Source organism: Bidens hawaiensis, unplaced genomic scaffold, assembly GCF_021521415.1.
Source record: "Bidens hawaiensis isolate Kalapana, Puna unplaced genomic scaffold, B.hawaiensis_p1.1 tig00006805_1, whole genome shotgun sequence".
Lineage (NCBI taxonomy): Eukaryota > Viridiplantae > Streptophyta > Magnoliopsida > Asterales > Asteraceae > Bidens > Bidens hawaiensis.
In genome coordinates, this window is record NW_027491464.1 from 727,611 (window position 1) to 747,570 (window position 19,960).

A 19,960-nucleotide genomic window follows, 5' to 3' on the forward strand; every position below is an offset into this window, starting at 1 on the left:
CTCACTTAGCTCAAAATAAAAGCATATAAGGAATGAGCTCTTGATGATTGATTTCCGTTTTCTCATTAGCCAAAATCGCAGCCAAAATCAAATGACATGGGTTAATGATGTGCTAAAAGTAGTCTAAATTTATTAACTATAAATAAGCTAATCTAGACACTAAGTAATAATTTTAGACTCTTAACTTAACTAAAACTACTAACCGGCAAATGAACCGGTCGACTCTAGTACAACTAAGTAAGTCCGGATATCGAACCCACGAGACTCTTTAAATTACGTAACTAGCTAAATTAGACTCTACTAACTGACGTGGCTATTTATTTTATATATTAAGGGGGGTTTATTAATAATACTATTAATTAAACTAATATTAAAATCTAATTAATAAAAAACAAGTAAAAACGAAAAGAATATTTTTATGAGTTTAAATCAGATGACGATGAAAAACCACCTAGGCTGGAATCTCCAAAGTTTCAGTTATCAATTAATCGGAAAATGCTTGTTATGAAACTGGGATCGTAAAATAGACACTTAAAAGAAAACCCGAATAGGACCCTTGACACTTCAAGAAGACGCCTATGGATTTCTAACAAGTTTTAAAAGTCACCAGTTTTATGAATTAAACTTCCTTACGGTTATCTAATTAATTTATGAAATAGTACCTTTATAGTGAAATCCTACCTTACAGCGCGGAAATCAAAGGTAATTTGACAAACTTAATTGACTCTCTAGACAATATTAATTAATCAAATCTAGACGGACTCCTTACGAAGAACTAAATCTAGCAATTTTAATCAGCAAAGATCTAGCAATAACCTATCACCTTACAGCTTTTTGGGTTAGCAGCACACTTTTATTCGTTTGACTAATAATATTATTCCTATTATCTTATTCGAATTCAATCATAAACTAGTCAAAAACACACAGTAGATGACCTAACAAAATCCTATCATATGAAACAATCACCAAGAATTTTGTGGAATAATAAAACTAGAACAACTAAAACCAAATACGCATACGCATCAATCAAATAAACCAAATAATTTACTGAATCATAAAACCACAACGAAAGGCAAATTCCAAATAAAATAAAACTTCAAACAATGGTTCATCACAAACCTAGGCAGTTTAAGGGTTTAGCCAACAACCATACTCATGAACAAAAGAAAATAAATTGGTTTAAATAATGAATTCATAAAGATAATAATAAATTCAAACCAATAATAATGATGTTTGGTAGAGTAGGTGTCGAACCCAAATGTTCTCCGCTCGAACCAACTGCCTTCTCTCTCTTTCTCTCTAAGTCAACAGGGGCAGCCCCCTGGTCAAACCTTCTCTGCCTCCTCTTGTCGTCCGTAGGGTTCTGACCCACCCTCCTCTCTTAATTATTGCTTCCTTTCTTTTTATTAATTCCTTGTGTTAACCGACATAAAGAATCTCATTCACTTGGGCCGATGGGTTTTACTAATCATTGAATAACCCATATAAATCAACACTGGCCCAACTTAACTCTTATTCTTTTCTTTCTGTTTTCCTCGTAACTAACCTTTGTCATACAAAATATACTATACGTATTAGCATCATATGAAAGTCATATGAATTTAAATCAGTATTAAATTGATTACTCAACAGTGATGCACAAAGTTAAATTACTTGACATTAAACATATGATTTAAGTGTCACTTTTTGGCTTTATATTTAATGTAAAAATATTTTAATAGTCAATAAAAGTCTGGTTCAAAAATACTTAAAGTGTAGGAAATATTTATATAATAATATGTATATTTTAGACCACATCAAATATCCTCACACTTAACCTTTTTTCGTCCCTGAAAAAGCGATTTGCAATGGAATCATAATCGGAAAATACAGTCTTACAAACATATAGGTTAATTTTTAAAGCTCAGAAAAACACAAAAACCACGATCACCGATATTGTTGTCCACTTAAACCCATGTCTTAGTCTTTACCAGGACAAATAAGATCCGACAATAATAGTACTCGGTGGTTTACACAATTAAGACCCGCTTATTTTCAGCTTTTACCGGACCAGACCACCCCAACTTGACTTAAACCTCAAAATTAGCAGATTTAAAACTTTCTGTTGCTCTATTTTTTTATATGAATAGTTAAGACGATCAAGGGTATTGTTTATCCACCTAAGCTTAAGCATCAAGTCCACCAAGCAGCCATTAGATACGATTAAGGTATAATTAATTAATAGCTAGTGTTCCCCACAACATGACATACTCCCGTTATCAAGCAATACACCGAACCATTAACATAGGTGAGTATGCGAAATTTCATCTGTAGGGCTTACATGTGGCGTGTCCCTTGTGGTCCGTTTCTTAATGGTAATGAGACACGAGCAAGGGGACCCCACATGACTAACAGCGTGGATGATCAAGTCTGTAATGCATTTGTACTTTTTGTGATCATGTTTAAAGACTTAAGTGGCAGAAAACTGCGGGTTTTTTCTTTTTTTAGCTTTTATTTTAAATATTCACAACCCCATTTGGAATCGTGAATACCCAGATGAATAGTCGGCATACAGACCCATGGTCTCCGGACCTGGGGCATCCCATCAATACAAGATTTAAGGTTATAAAACCATACGCTAATGATGTGTAAAACACTAAAACTAGCAGTTTAAGTTTATATCACAGGCTACACAGCATACTCTAACGTTAAACCTACCCAATGTTGGATCCCGGATTAACAGTCGATAACAATAAAACAGATCTCAGATCTGTAGATTATCCAATTACCACTATTAAAGATCTAGCTCATAATTAACCTTGATTTAATGTTATGTATGTGTATATATTATTAATAATGTTAAAGTGAAGCTTGAGAGAGAGCAATTACTCAAAATTTTTCTCTATAAACTTATCTCTCAAAACTTAATTTACAAGTGAACAGTTGTTCACTATATATAGAAGGCGACTTGGTTCGCTAACATCCCCTAGCGAACCAGTTTTCCCTTTGTTACATAACTTAACATAACGAACCACCCCCTGATTCGTTAACATCCCCTAACGAATCAGGAGGGAATACATTATAATGTCTTAGTTTGCTAACATTCCTAGCGAACTAGACTTAACCTTAATGAACCAGTCTTAGTTCGCTAACATCCCTAGCGAACTAGACTTAATCTTAACGAACTAGTTAATTATAAACATTAAGTATTACATTAATTAACAAATAAACATTAACGATAAATACAAAGACTCTAGACGCAAAACCGTGCACTAACAGACACCCCCTCGTCTTGAGCTCTTTGTGTTTAACTTATTTGAAGCGCTTGGACTGCTAGTATCTGCAACTATGAATTCCATGTTCGTGACACACACGAACGACTCGTTGGAATTGCATAGCCAGATCGTAATCTTCTTGGCGTTCAAACAAAATCTGCTTCCTGTATAGCACGTCGTTGTCTGTCTCTGATAAATAAACCAACCACATCGGGTCGATTATCTTGATGAGCTCGGTCTGTAGTCCTCGACCACGAACAATAACGGCCTCGCCAGTACGATTGTCATAGTACCAACGGTTGAAAGACAGATAAATATCTTGAGGCATTGTCTTCACAGGAACCTTTTTCATTGTCTTTGGCTGCTTCACTTTCAAGACAAGTTTCTTCCAGCCGGTCCTTGGATCAATCTTGTCAATGCGCTTACGTCTTGGAACCTGGGGCTTGAAGAATTTGAAGCCATGATTGACCTCGAACAGTAAGTGTTGATGAAACCACTCAGCCGTTCGGTGACTCCCACGATTGATAAATGGACGTCTCGCGAGGGTACGTACATCCCAACGCGGTAGAGTTAAAACATCCATTATCCTCTCGTAATACTGGACACCCTTTTCCCACTTGACTATACATACTTTAAGGTCTGAATCATAGAGCCAGGAGACAATATCACCATGTACCTTAGAAACAGTCTTGAAGGTGGTCACCTGATTCGCCTCAATCCAAGCAGCAGCGGTATCTTTTCTTTCTTGATCTACATACCGATAAGCACTGATAATCTTACCCACTTTCTGACGTTTGAACCATCTTTCTATGTCATCATCAGTCACTTCTTTGAGTGAAGAAACTGTTCGCTGCACAACCTTTTCTAGTTCATCCTCAGTCTCTTTAATTACATCTTCGTGAAATACCGGAGCACCTTGATCAACGTTTGCGTGTTGATACAAGTCCGGGTACTCTTCAGCTGTCACATCCTCTATCTCAATCTCCTCGTTCTCATAAATAAAATCCGTATCCATAAATAACTGATCAACTTCCATTTCTTCTTCATTGATCACTTCGACATCGGGCTCAGTCTCTAAAGCAGTCAACTGATCGTCATTCAGCCCAAGCAGAATCGAAATCTGCTCCCGTGTCAAAGATCTAACAATAAACTCACCGACCTCTATCTCATCCCTGTTTACCACACTACGAACCACCCCTGATCCATCAACAAAAATCACTGTGTTAGCTGCCATCATTTCAATTGGCTTGGCAGCTGTTGGATCTTGATAAATAATTATCTGCTTGTTCGAATCATCACCGCCACTAACATCTGCACCAGAGGATGAACCATGCAATTGTTTAGGCTCACCTCCTGCATCAGACTTGTCAGGATCATCATCGTCATTCTTAAGTTTCTTGAGGGCATCTTCTTTATAAGTTAATTGTAAAATCAACTCTTCTTGTTCTTTTAATTTCACCCCCTGAGACTCAACAATCGTACGCAACGACTTAGTCTCTTTTTGAAAAAAAGAAATATAACTCATCATTCGTCGTTGATTCTCCATGAGTCGTTCTTGAGTTTGACGGTCAGCTGCCATTTGATTTTCATATAGATGTAGTAGATTTAACAACATTTCAGTTTGACGACCTGGTGGCAAGTTGTATACGGATGGATGAACAGGTTGAACAGGTCTTTGAGGCCGAGTAATCCTCATGAAAGAGACATCACTAGGCGGAGGTGGAGGAAGAGTAGTTGTTGGCGGAGGAGGAGGTCTCATTGATGTGGTGGAAGATACTGTAGACATCACAGCAGGAGGCTTCGGTATCTCGGTCAACGTCATTTGAGGGATTAGACCGAGCCTCTCATGTGACACCATCGTCGTCGTCAAGGTAAGCATCAGAGTGCTAGTAGTTAGCGACACCACCGAGCTTTGAGTAGTTGATTGACGTGGTGGTGGAGTTCCAATAATTACCCCAGCCCCAGCAGACACACGAGGCTTCTTTGATGGTTCACCAGTAGCTACAGCTTTCCCCTTTCGTTTTCTTTCTAGCTGAGCTTTCATGGTGGCAGCTAGAGCAGCATCTTGTTGTTCTTTAAGAGCTCGTTCACCAGCTCTACCATCACCATCATCATTGTCACCATCATCATCTCCACCATCATTGTTCCCACCTTCTCCCCCTTCACGCTCGGAATCCGAATCATCATGGATCCAGCGCTCATTAGGAGGACATACATCATCAAGAACATCGTTCACCAACGATCGATCATTCACCAAATTCGGTATCAAATCTTGAATAATTAGTTGTAAAAAGCGAGGGTACATCAAGGACTTCTTTGACGGTAGAGTTTGCTGAACTTGCTCTTTCAGATGATCAAAGATGAGTTCTGAATAGTTGAAGGGCTTGTTCAGGATTAGAGCAACAAATGCCGATTGCAAACTTAGTCTACACTCATCAAAACCACCGCGGCGTCCACTCATACAATGAAGTAAAACATGTAGCAGATACTTGTATGGTGGACACAACCCATTCTTGTTTAACATAGACTTACGAATATCACCTCCATAATTCAAGCGTGTGAATAAACCCCTAACCAATGTCCTATCAAATTCACTCGGGTTATCATCATTATCGTCAAATTGAAGTACCCGACGAATGACCTCAACATCAATCGTAATAGGGATCTGATTAATTGTAGCTCGAATCCAATTATTTTCCTCAACATATTCCGCCGTGTTCCAAAACTGCCTGATTATACTAAGATACACTTTAGGTTTAGCAGTAATTGCATAGCGTATCTTTGAACGTCGTAAGAAAGTCAACATAGCTCCAAACGTTCTCAAATCAGTCACATCTTGATCAACATAAGCACAAATGTTGTGCTTCTTATGGAACGGCAATAAGATCATTTCAGCTTGTTGATCTTGTTGTTGTGGTTGTCCTTGTGGAGGTTGTTCCTGTGGCGGTTGATTTTGTTGTTCTTGATCAGCCATGTTTTACTGTATAAATAAAACCAAATATGAGAATAGATATCAGAATATATAATCAAAAATATGTGTAATTAAGCTATTTACGTATTTTAGACGATTTAAATCCTATAAATTAAAATAAATGAATATTGAAATTAATTTAGATTAATTTTTTTTAAATGTCATTCGTTAGGAATCACACTGATTCGTTACACTAAGATAACGAATCAGGCGATTCGCTATCAAGTAAATACTTTAACGAACTAAAACTAGCGAATCACTATTTAATTTTAACGAACTAAATTCCAGTTCGTTATATTTAAAACGAATCCAAATTTGATTCGTGTAACCTCTTATTCGCTAAGCTAGTTCGTGTAAAATCTTAACGAATTGGACACGAAACAGTTCCAATTCGCTAAGACTAACGAATGGTCATAAATAAGACTTTTTCTTTGACTTCACACGGTCAATGGTCAAAATTAGGATGAACACGGATAGTCAACAAAATGAACCCAAGAACAATTAGGCCATAACTATCGTCGAATCATCACGCTAATGAGCTCGTTGTACTCGGAATTACAATCGTAATCGAAGATGAATGAGATTAAGACTCAAAATCTCTAAGTACATAGGTTAGACAAACCCACAGTAAACACCAATGTCACAAAACAATAATTAACCCGGCAAACAACAATCAATTCATGATTGAAGCCCACCAAGGGTATCGGAATATGATTCCGATCATAATGACATCAAAAACATATATGAATTAACATAAATTATACACAAATGGGTTTTAAAATATCAGAAACCCTTAAACTCCTAAAATTTCATAATTTAACTATCAACACATAGCCATTTTTGACGAAAATGATATCGCCATAATCAGCTATACCTTAGAAACTCAAATATGTCCTTGAAATATTCAAACAAGAAAGTCAAAATTTCAGAGAGAATTTGAACAGGTTTCTTAAAAATGAAGAAAGAAGGCGAATAGTGGAAGACTGTTCGTTTTCTTGTCTTATATAATAGTGCACATAACCCTAGGTACAACTTGTACGAATCAGACGATTCGTGTAATTTAAAGTTAACGAATTAGCCCATTCGCTAACTCAATTTGTTACCTTATGTTGGCGAATCGCTACTTGCTTCGTTAAATTAAAGGTAGCGAACCAAGACATGATTCGTGTCATGATTCGTTAAATATGCATAACGAAGGGATGATTCGTTACGGAGTGCGGAAGCGAATTAGGTTAGCGAACCAGAAGCTAGTTCGCTAAAGAATCATCTAGTACGTTATCCATAAATAACGAATTGGATTTTAGCGAAATAAACTCTTTTATTTAATTTTAAATTAAACAATTAAATGAATAAATTAATGAATTAATTAAAGAATTAAATAAATAAGTAAATTAGGTTATCGAGAAACCCTTTTATCCCGACAACCAAATACGTTAAGAATGTTTCAGATTTCCGAAACATAACTTAAAATTATTTAAGTATTTTGTACAAAGAAGATGAAAATATTTTTGGTATTTTGCAAAAATTTAAAGAATGTATCTTAAAAAAATATCCAGTCCGCTAAAAAATAGACAATCTTTTTGTGTTTTTCAATGATTTTATCAAAAGCAGTACATATTTTTGTATTTTTGTTGAGATTGAGCAGAGAATCATATTGACCAAATTGCCCTTCCATCACAGTTTTATATTTCAGCGATATTATGACTGGCGATAAGTCGGTCATTGGTATTGTTGTCCACATAAATCTAATAACACACATTCAAGTATTTTTGTGATATGATTAAAATTGTTCAATTAAAGCACAGAATATCAGAAACTATCAGCCTCTAATCTCGGTTCAAGCTTAATTTGATTTTTGCGAAATCACCCAAACTTGACTTAAACCATTATATTGTTGATCAAAATTTTGATACCAATTGTAGAAATTTTGAGCAATGCATCAAGTTTCCTTTACTGTGAGTGAGTATGCACGAGTCCATCTGTCGGCTTACATACATTGTATCCCCTGGGGTCCGTTTTTTAATGGTATTAAGACGCACGCAAGGGAGGAACAATTGTATGACTAATAGCGAATTTTGATCAAGTCAGTAATTTAAATTGTACGAAGTACAGCGGTGATTAAGTTTAATGACTTTGGGTTTGCTCTAGAAGGCGAGTGAAATATTCATGCTTATGAATACCCAGATGGTTAAGCCGCATAAAGACTCACAGTGTCCAGAATCTTAATGCTTGTTATTTGCTTTATTTGATTTTTGGGTGATCAACAAATATAAGGCTTGAGTATGACTGGTTATTACATTTCTGCCATCCTCACCGAGACCTTTGCTAGAGACTAACACCCCTTTCAATTTGGCGTTTCTTTATGTTTATATCACATAAATTACTCTACTGGGTTGTTTTAAGACCTACCAATGCACCAATGCAATTAAGCACACAGTCTTTTAAGCTTACTTTTTGCTGAATTTGGGGTCAAGATAATCAATGTACTATCATGTTTTCTTTTTGATTCAAAAACTCAAAATTTTGAGGAACATAAAATAAAGAAAAGATAATTTAATCGCCCCAGTTAACTTAAGTTTATAAATAAATGGCTAACCATCAATTCACAAGTGAATCATAGGACCAAGACATGCAAGCATGCTTCACAAACTTAAATAACCGACGTAATTTTTAGCGAGAAAATAATCTAAAAACGTCTGCAAAAATCTTTTTGGTTTTTCTCTGTACAAACTTTAAAAACACAATATTTTTGTCTTTTTCAAATTTCTTATAAACAAAATAAACTTCACAATCTTTTTGGATTTTCTGATTTTCTGTACAAAACATAAATCACATTCTTTTTGGTTTTTCAAAATTTTAAAATGTTGTTGGTTTTTCTAAATATTTAAAGAAAAACATTAAAGAACAGAAATCACAATTTTTTTTTTTAATTTTGAGATTTTTAAATGTTTTTGGATTTTATCTATACAAACGAAAACACACTCTTTTTGTATTTTCTAGATTTTCACCCCCTAAAACCAAAATGAATTTTAAAAGTAAAATATGACAGAAAATAAAAATAGTCATCCTTGTTTAAGGATATCAGCGAGGGTCTTCAATCCGTTTAAATCAAGCAAAAATTTAAAACGCGTTTTGTCAAAAGCTTTAGTAAACAGATCGGCTTTCTGAAAATCAGTATGTACTTTCTCAAGATCGATGAATTTCTTTTCATAGCAATCCCGTATAAAATGATATCGAATTTCGATATGTTTCGTTTTAGAATGTTGTACGGGATTCTTGGTGATACTAATAGCAGCAGAATTATCAATCAAAATAGGAGTAGTAAGAAACTTCAAACCGTAGTCGCGAAGATGTTGTTGTATCCACAAAACCTGGGAACAGCAACTCAAGGCTGCAACATACTCAGCTTCGGCGGTTGAAGTGGAGACCGTTGTCTGCTTCTTACACTGCCAGGAAACAAGCCGGTTTCCTAAAAATTGACATCCTGCAGTCGTTGATTTGAAGTTGATATTGCATCCTCCATAATCTGAGTCTGAGTAGGCAGTAAAAACGAAAGTACCATCCTTGGGGTACCACAACCCGATGTCTAGATTTCCCCTCAAATACTGAAGAATTCTCTTGACTGCAGCTAGGTGAGTCACTCATAGACTAGCTTGGTACCTAGCACACATACAAACAGCAAACATTATATCGGGTCGAGAAGCAGTTAAATACATTAGAGAACCAATCATAGCACGATAAAGGGTCGGATCAACGGTATCCTCCAATTTATCCGGTGATAAATTGTGCCCTACTGGAAGAGGAGTTGAAGGGATTTTTCCGGCAGAAATCTTGAATCGGCTCAAGACGTCGTTCACATATTTAGTCTGGTGAATAAAAATTCCATGAGCAGACTGGTAAACCTGCAGCCCTAAAAAGAAATTCATCTCTCCCATCGAGCTCATTTCGAACTTTGTTTGCATGGACTTCTCGAACTCCTTGCACAATGTGTCGTTTGTAGATCCAAAAATAATATCGTCAACATAAATCTGGACTAGAAGAAGATCGTCACCAACAGTTTTATGATATAAAGTGCAGTCAACAGTTCCTCGTTTGAAGCCATTATCAGTCAGATGGTCGGCGAGCGTGCCATACCAAGCTCTCGGGGCTTGATGTAGACCATACAGGGCCTTGTTTAATCGGTAAACACGGTCCGGATAATCAGGATCTTCAAAACCAGGTGGTTGTTGGACAAACACTTCCTCGTGTAATTCACCATTGAGAAAAGCACTTTTAACATCCATTTGATAGACCTTGATATTCTTATAAGCTGCATAAGCCAGGAAGATTCGAATCGACTCTAATCTTGCAACTGGAGCATATACCTCTGTGTAATCAATACCCTCTTGCTGATGAAAACCTTGCACCACTAGACGTGCTTTGTTTATGACAATCACCCCTCAATCATCCTTCTTACACTTAAATACCCACTTAGTCGGAATAGCTTTCTTGACTCTAGCAGGTTTGTCTATTAAATCCCAAACACCCAAACGTGTAAACTGCTGTAATTCCTCTTGCATAGCTTCTACCCAAGAAGGATCTTCAAGTGCCTTACGAGCTGTCGTTGGATCAACTTGAGATAGAAAGCAATTGAATTTAGCAATATTCACAATTCCCAAAGAATGTAAGTTAGTGTAAGCACACAATATGTTATTATCACTTGACGAAGCAACTTGATGACGTGTACGAACGCCCACATCAAGTTCTCCAATGATATTTTCCTGTGGATGATATCCATGAATCCGAAGAGTGGGATTCTCAGGAACAATAACATTATCAAATAAGTTAGTGTAATGTTCACCCAACTCGGGAGATGAAACATTATCACTGTCAAGATCAATAACTTGAACTTCAGCTTGATCATCATCAGAAGAAGTAGAAACATTATCAATAGCAACTGGAGAGACAACTTGGGGTTCTTCAGTTGAATCATCTGGTTGAACTTCAACTGCATTAGAACTTGAAGATCTTGGAAAGTTCAAATGATCTTCAAAATATGCTCGAACCAGATCTTCATCGATGTGTTCAGTCGAAGGAGTAAAAGAATTAAATAAACTATCGTAGTCAAACATTCAGTCTGGACCTTTCCCTTGAAGAGGAGTTGTGTACTTTTGACAGTCCACATGGTACCATTCTTCAACACAGCCAGATGTGAAGTTAAAAACCCTTTTCTTTGGAGATGCATATCCCAAGAAATACCCTTCGATAGCTTTTTATTCAAATTTACCCGAATCCTTCTTCAACATTGTACACGGACACCCAAATGGTTCCAGGTACTTTAAATTAGGTTTTCTATTATTTAAGATCTCGTAGCTTGTTTTCTTGAGTCGTTTCACTGTTAGAACTCGATTAAGCGTATAACAAGCTGTATTCACTGCCTCATTCCAAAATTGAACAGGAAGCTTTGAATCAGCGAGCATTGTACGTGCAGTTTCAATCAGAGTTCTATTTTTCCTTTCAGCAACACCATTTTGTTGAGGTACATAAGGTGCACTATATTCTCGGTGAATTCCCTTTTGAATACAAAAGAAATCCAAAATAGTGTTTTTGAATTCAGTACCATTATCACTTTGGATTCTCCTCACCTTTTGTTATACAGTGATTCGATCTTAGTAATAAGGTTTTGTACCAAAACTGGTGTTTGATCTTTTGAACTCATAAATAACACCCATGAATATCTTGAATAATCATCTGTCACTACAAGACAATACCAGTCTCCAGAAATACTCGCACGATTCACTGGACCAAGCAAATCCATATGAAGTCGTTCAAGAGGAGTATCAATGGAATTCAATAACTTAGAGGGATGTGTCTTCTTCTTCTGCTTGCCCTTTTTGCATGCAACGCAGTGATCAGATAACTTAAAATTCCTTAACGAGACACCCTCAACTAAGTCATTTGCCATTAAATAATTCATCTTTCTGACATGTATGTGACCCATTCTACGATGCCATAGAATCGAGTCTTTCTCGGTTTCTTTAGAGACAAAACATGTTTCGATCGATGTGGACACCTTAGAACTCATATTTAAGACATAAATATCATTTGATCGTGGTGATCGCTTGACAACTATGTCCTCGGGAATAACATAACCTGGTTTCAAAATAAGACACTCTTTGTTAGTAAATATCGTAGTGTACTTTTTATCACAAATCTGCGATACACTCAATAAGTTATGATCAACCTTGTCGCAATAATTCACTTTCTCAAACATAATGTGACCATTTGAAACTTCACCCTCTTGTGTGATCATGCCCCCAGAATTCCCAGCAAACGCTACATAACCCCCTTGAATATTTCTTACGTTGGTTAATAGGTTGAGATTCCCAATGATATTACGAGAACATTCGCTATCCATGATCCAGTTTTCACCAGAAATGGTCTTGGATGAACCCTACACACAAACAAAAGTGATTAGTTCAAAAAGGCAGCCCAGGCCTCAGTCTTGGGCACCTTTTGGTTTTCTCTTTGAACATTAACCTTAACAGATTTCAATTGTTGTTCAGCCACTTGTGAATAAGTTACTGGCTTCTTAGACTTTCGTCTTAAGTACGCTGCTTGAACAATGTTTGAATTCTTGTTTTGACATATAGGTTCAGTTGGAATGAATTTTGGTTTCACTTGACCATGTGTCTCATTGATATGAAAAACCTTCCGAGGATTCTCATTAGAAAACAAAATATGAGTATCATCAGTATACGACACATGCCGTTTCAGAATCTCCTTGACCAATGGAATTGGCTTAGATTTGTCCTTGATAAAAGGTTGAAGATTCTGAAAGTTTTGCTGACTACAATTCCTCACAACATGACCTTGTTGACCGCATAAAAAACAAGTTCGCATGTCTACATGATGATGTTTAGAAGAAATTGGAATAAATGATGCAGATGATTGATGATGACTCACATTTTTAGTCATGCTCTTAGCAAACTCATCAGATAATTCAGATTTCTTCTTTAAATAAAAATCTAAATTAGAACAGTTCGAAAAGCTTTTTAGTGTATCTGTTCCAGTTGACTTTACAAAGTTAATCTTCTTATCTTGTTTTAAAAATTGTTTTGCCTTAGTCAATGGATCAAATGAAACTGATGTTTTCGCTTGAGCATACATACGTTCAAGTTCACGAACTTTGGAAGTTTCATTGTAAAACACACTTTCAATTAGTTCAGGTTTAATGATACTAATTGGAATGTCTTTTTCAGTGAACATTGTGTCCATTCCCTTTAACTTAAAAACTCTAGCCGATGAAGACTTAGAACTCGGAGGATAAATGAAACACATTAAGTCCTCGTCAGAAATCTTTGGTTTAACTGACTTCTTTGTCCTCACTGGTTTGGTTTTCATAGTTTCTTCCTTGTTCATTTGAGATTTGAATGAACCATACACAGCTTCCTCAAACTCTTGAGGTTCGCAAAGAATATGATTAGAACTAGGAATGTTCTTATTCTTGTGTATTATCTCAGGTTCAAACACATATTCAATAATCACTTTGTCAACATTTTCAACAAAGACCTTTTTACTTTCCACATGAGGTTTTTGAGGAGCAACTTGGGATTTGTCAATTTCAGGTTTAACCAATTTAGGTGTTTCAGAAGTCACAGATTCTTTTTGAATCAAATCCTCTTCTTTTCTTGCAAAAGGATTAATTTTATAATCATTATGAAAAGGTGGTGGAATTTCAACAAAACCAATACCTTTCTTAGAATCTTTTTGTTTTCCAGATACTTCAATAATTTCATTCAACAGAAAAGATGAATTCCTAAATTTTCCCAATTTGTTCTTCAATTCAAGAACCTCATTCTCAAGCTCAGTTATCTTAGAACGATGTTTCAAGATTTCCTGAAACTTTTGGTCATTAATGGTCATTTTCACAGATAACTCGGCTTTGAGATCGTGGTTACTTGTCGACAATACTTCAATCTTTTCTCGAGATCTCCTTTGAGATTCAAGAGATTGTCGATAAGTATCCTTAAGAGAAGCAATTTCTCTTATAAGATTATCATTTTGATTTTTCAATGCTTCTAACTTAGATTTGTTAGATTCACAGTCAACACATGATGCTTTAACAAATGAAGTAGTAGAAATAGAATTACTAACCTCATTGATCTTAGCCATGCAAGCAAACATTGATTCAGAAGGCTTGTCGCAAGAGTCGTCAGAATCAGATCCAGAATCATTATCGGAAGACATCTCACAACCAGTAGTATCTTGACAATCTTTATGTAACATAGCCAAATTTGCTTGAACATCATTGCATAGTAGCCGTTGTGACCAATAAGTTCCATCTGCTAACATTGCTTGTGTTGTAGATGAAGATGGTTTCTTTTCAGCATCACTTCCTCGTGGTGTAGAAGCATTTTGACTTTGACCACGAGGTCCAGTGTATTATTTCCTTGGTTTGTCACATTCCTTCGCAAAATGCCCAAATTCTTGACAATTATAACACTTTACTTTTAATTTGTCAAAACCCAACTTCTTGTTTAAAGCTGGAAGATCTTTTCCAGTTCTCTGCATGAATCTTTTAACTTTACGAACGATCATAGCCATGTTCCATTTCAAATCTATGATTTCTAGATCATCTGGATCTATCTGATCATAGTCCTCATCTGTTAAATCACTTGTGGCAATTTTACTACTCACAAAGTTTTCATATGAAGACATAAAAGCCGTCAGAAAAGCAAAGTTTTGCTCAGCTTCCTTCATATTAACACTAGGTGGTGTAGCAAATGAATTGGTATTAGTTGAACTTCCAGAACCACCCGAATTACCAGCAGAGTAGAAACAAACTTTTGGATCATTAAACATAGCTGATTCTTTTTCACTTGCAGCATGAGTAAGAAAAGCAGTGATTGGAGAGATTGTTGAACTAAGAGGCATACTTCCACCATAGAAAGCTGGATCTTGATTTTCTTTGGAGGATTTTTGACACTTAAGATCATATTCTCTAGCTTCGATCGTTTGTAGAAATTCAAGTGCCGTCAAGTCTTCATTCAGAAAATAATCATTCTCTTTCAAAACCATTAGAAATGTTGAGTAGGAACTTGGAAGCACACTTTTAATAGTGTCAATTTTATCTCTTTCAGAAATTTCTATTTTCATCTTGTCCATTTCAGCAATTAAATGACTAAATCTTGTAGTCATCTCTTCAACTGTTTCTCCTTTCAATAAATTAAAGTTTCGAAACTGAAACTTGAGCATCACTTTCTTACTCTCAGCTGTGTTTCCCATGCTTCTCATACGCAGATGTTGAAATAAAGACGCACATCTCTTGATACTACCAACTTGATGAAAGATATTTTCTGGTAATGCCATAGTCAAAGTAGAATATGCTTTTATCTCGATTTCTAAAGCTTTCTTCTCTTCTTGTGAGTATTGAGAAACAGCTTTAGGAGTATATCCAATAGTATCATCACCAATCATTGGTGCAACATAAACTTCATCAAGACAATATGAGCAGTCAGGATGAACCGATCCCAAATGTACACGAAACCGAGGTTCCCACTTGGCAAAGTCACTGAACTTCATCAATCTTGGACATTTAGAATGTGAACCTATCTCGGTATCAAGTTGCAACATCTGTTGCATCAACATGTTTTGAGACGCCAATGCATACATACCAGCCATTTTTGAAAAAGAAATTTAAAAATTTAAAGGGTGTGAACAGTTATAGCGAACTACGAACTGTGTTTAACGAATCAATGAAAAAGGTATAACGAACTGTGAATAGTGTAGCGAATCAAGTCTTAACAAAGTTAAAACTGATCAGTAACGAAGTACCTTAACGAATGAGGAGAGTGTTTTAGCGAATCAAAAGTCAACTTAACGAGTCAACTTAACGAATCATAAATAAGGTTAAAGAATCACCCAAATGGCGAAACAGATAACGAATGAGATGAAGGTTTAACGAATCACAAATCAACTTAACGAATTGACCAAACGAATTGACCAAGTCAACTTAACGAATTGACCAAACGGATTGACCAAGTCAACTTAACGAATTGACCAAACGAATTGACCAAGTCAACTTAACGAATTGACAAAACGAATTATAAAGGATTAGTTTAGCGAATCAGATGATAATCAGTAACGAATCGTTAACATAAACTTAGCGAATCACTAAGGAATGCTTAGCGAATCAGCTACAGTGGATTAGCGAATCACACTATAGCGAATCAGGTTGTTACAACCGTTTGTAACAAACTCTGACACCTTATGCCACATGGCAAAGGTTGTTATGACACAAATCCCAAGAAGAACACGTGTCACACGAATCAGTTAATCTAGTTAACGAACTAGATAACACGAATCAATAACTCACACGAACTGGTTAACGAACAAGGTAGCGAAGTAACACTGTTGATAACGAATCACCAAGAAACATATAGCGAATCACCAGGAAGAAGATAACGAATCAAGTTCATTTTCAAATCTTCAAACTAATTTCCAGAAATTATGAAGATTAACCCAGAAACCCAGAAATACCAAATTCGTAATACAACCTCGTTACTCAACCAAATTGCACAAATAACCAATCAAAATTCTCGTAAACCAATACACATATCCTCGTAATCGATTAACACTTTAACCAAATCAAATTCACCAAAAACAAACACCCTGTTTCGGACTTAAACCAAAACCAAAACCAGATCACTCAATTCCAATTCAAACCTCAATTCCTCTTAACCACACCTATCCATACCTTAACCAACACGAATTCCATTCAATCCGTACATAATTCAACCAAAATAAACTCAAATTGATTCAAAATCAAACAAAACCGAAAAACTTAATAATGATAACAATAACAATAATACTTAAAACATCAAATCAAGTGTAAAGAGCACCAACAGCTCTGATACCACTTGTTGGATCCCGGATTAACAGTCGATAACAATAAAACAGACCTCAGATCTGTAGATTATCCAATTACCACTATTAAAGATCTAGCTCATAATTAACCTTGATTTAATGTTATGTATGTGTATATATTATCAATAATGTTAAGGTGAAGCTTGAGAGAGAGCAATTACTCAAAATTTTTCTCTATAAACTTATCTCTCAAAACTTAATTTACAAGTGAACAGTTGTTCACTATATATAGAAGGCGACCTGGTTCGCTAACATCCCCTAGCGAACCAGTTTGCCCTTCGTTACATAACTTAACATAACGAACCACCCCCTGATTCGTTAACATCCCCTAACGAATTAGGAGGGAATACATTATAATGTCTTAGTTCGCTAACATTCCTAGCGAACTAGACTTAACCTTAACGAACTAGTCTTAGTTCGCTAACATCCCTAGCGAACTAGTTAATTATAAACATTAAGTATTACATTAATTAACAAATAAACATTAACGATAAATACAAAGACTCTAGACGCAAAACCGTGCATTAACACCCAAGCATCATATCATAACGTATTCAAATTTTCTCATTTTATAATGTTTCCACTTTTCATACCAAGAATTGAGGCTTGAGTATGGCCTGACCTTTCATTACTTTTCTTCCACGGACAAAACGCTTTACCCACAAAAGATTTTCGTTTTAACCATTTTATCAAATTGACCTTTCATTTACAAGGCTGAGCCTACCGACACATCCCAAATTAAGAGCGTTTTCTTTTATTTTATCTCATATTAATAGTATTTTGAAAAACCAATTTCCGTTTGTTCTATCATTTTCCATTATTTGCAAAAATTTTCAAATTAAAAATTCTTGGGACTCTTTTTTTTTCAATTATTTTTATGCTTTTTATTTTTCAACTTTTTTTTAAATTTTTTATTTTTGCCGAAAAATCAATTTCCTATCCCACATTTAAATTTCACATTGCCCTCAATGTGAGAAAAAAGAAATTACGAATAAAATTATGCAAAAATAAAAATAAACTATGAATTGGAACAGACTCCACTGGTAAATTGACTATATGCCTCGTGAGTCGTGTTCTGCGCCTTCCAATTCAAACGCAATCAGCAAACTATCTTCAAATACGTCATCTTTCACGAACAATAGCAGCAGTCCTGAAGCAAGTGTCATCCCCACACTTGTTTAAAACCATATCCCATCCACCATCTCATAAGCAACCCCGGAACAACCTGCAAGTAAGAGAAACAATCGGCAGAGCAAAGAAGTAAAAACAAAATTGAAATAAAAATAATAGAAAAAGATAATACCGGGTTGCCTCCCGGGAAGCGCTAAGTTTACTAAAAGTCTTCAGCCAGACTTACTCCCGAAACCTCAATCAGGAGGCTTCTCCTTGACCCTCTTCCCATCGGTGCTCCTCAACACTCTCCTCTTAAAATCAGTTGGGAAAAAACTAATTTCCAAACACATGTAGGCCCAAAAATACGCATTCAGCTCGATCCACCCATTATTAAAATTTTGAGAATATGACCAATTCGACACACTTTGATTCCTGATCCCAGATATCTTCCTTCTTGGGGCTCTTGATTTACGTGGCGATCCACGAACAACTATTTCTAAAAACATATCCGCTTTACCGTGTAGACGTGGATGATCTTTCACAATCAGATGCAGTTCTTTATTCTTAAATTCTTCAGATATCTCTTGTGATTCCTTTTTGACATTTAATTTCTTAACCGGCTCACCGAATAACAAAACTTCAAGCTCCTCAAGATCTCTTTCGGGGTTAAAATCACTCTCATCCACATCGGCTAAGCCAACCAAATTCATCCCTAAAATCATCCTCCCAAGAGGGAATACGATCCTCTGTCTTATCCTGCAACCCAACATCCTCAAACTTGACCGTCGGCTCATAAAATTGTATTTGATACTTTAGGCCCGACCGAAAATCATCCATGATATCTGAAAGTGGTGCCTTTGGATTAATGCTATGGGTGACACATAAAACATCATATAACATCACTTCTGGATGTGGTATGTGATCCATCATTGCGCCAGATGAGTCTTTACAACCGATAATATTCCCCATCCTATCATACACCACGCAGAATTTAGGCTGATAGCTGTTTTTATCTAAGTGGTCCATAATTGTCTGTATTTCTGACTCCCATATGCTTAAACCTCTTTGATATTTATGAGGATTTTCTTAAACTTTGGCCTCGTAGTAACAATCCATGAAGATCACTGCAAAGGTAAACTTAAACAGAAAAGGATCACGAGCACCAAACAGTAGTAAAATCAAAAAATAATAAAAAAAATATTAAAGAAAACTAAACTAATTAAAATAAATTATACTAAACTATATTAACCTAACTCCTACGACTCAAAACGAACTAAAAAAACAAAAATAAAAAAGAAAACTACTTAGACTCATACGACCAAAAACGAAAAAAATAAAATAAAGAAAATAGCACGTATATATCAAGCAAGTTTAATCAAAGCTAATAACGCAATCGCCAAGAGTCCCCGGCAACGGCGCCAAAAACTTGATGTGCTAAAAGTAGTCTAAATTTATTAACTATAAATAAGCTAATCTAGACACTAAGTAAGAATTTCTAGACTCTTAACTTAACTAAAACTACTAACCGGCAAGTGAACCGGTCGACTCTAGTACAGCTAAGTAAGTCCGGATATCGAACCCACGAGACTCTTTAAATTACGTAACTAGCTAAATTAGAGTCTACTAACTGACGCGGCTATTTATTTTATATATTAAGGGGGGTTTATTAATAATACTATTAATTAAACTAATATTAAAATCTAATTAATAAAAA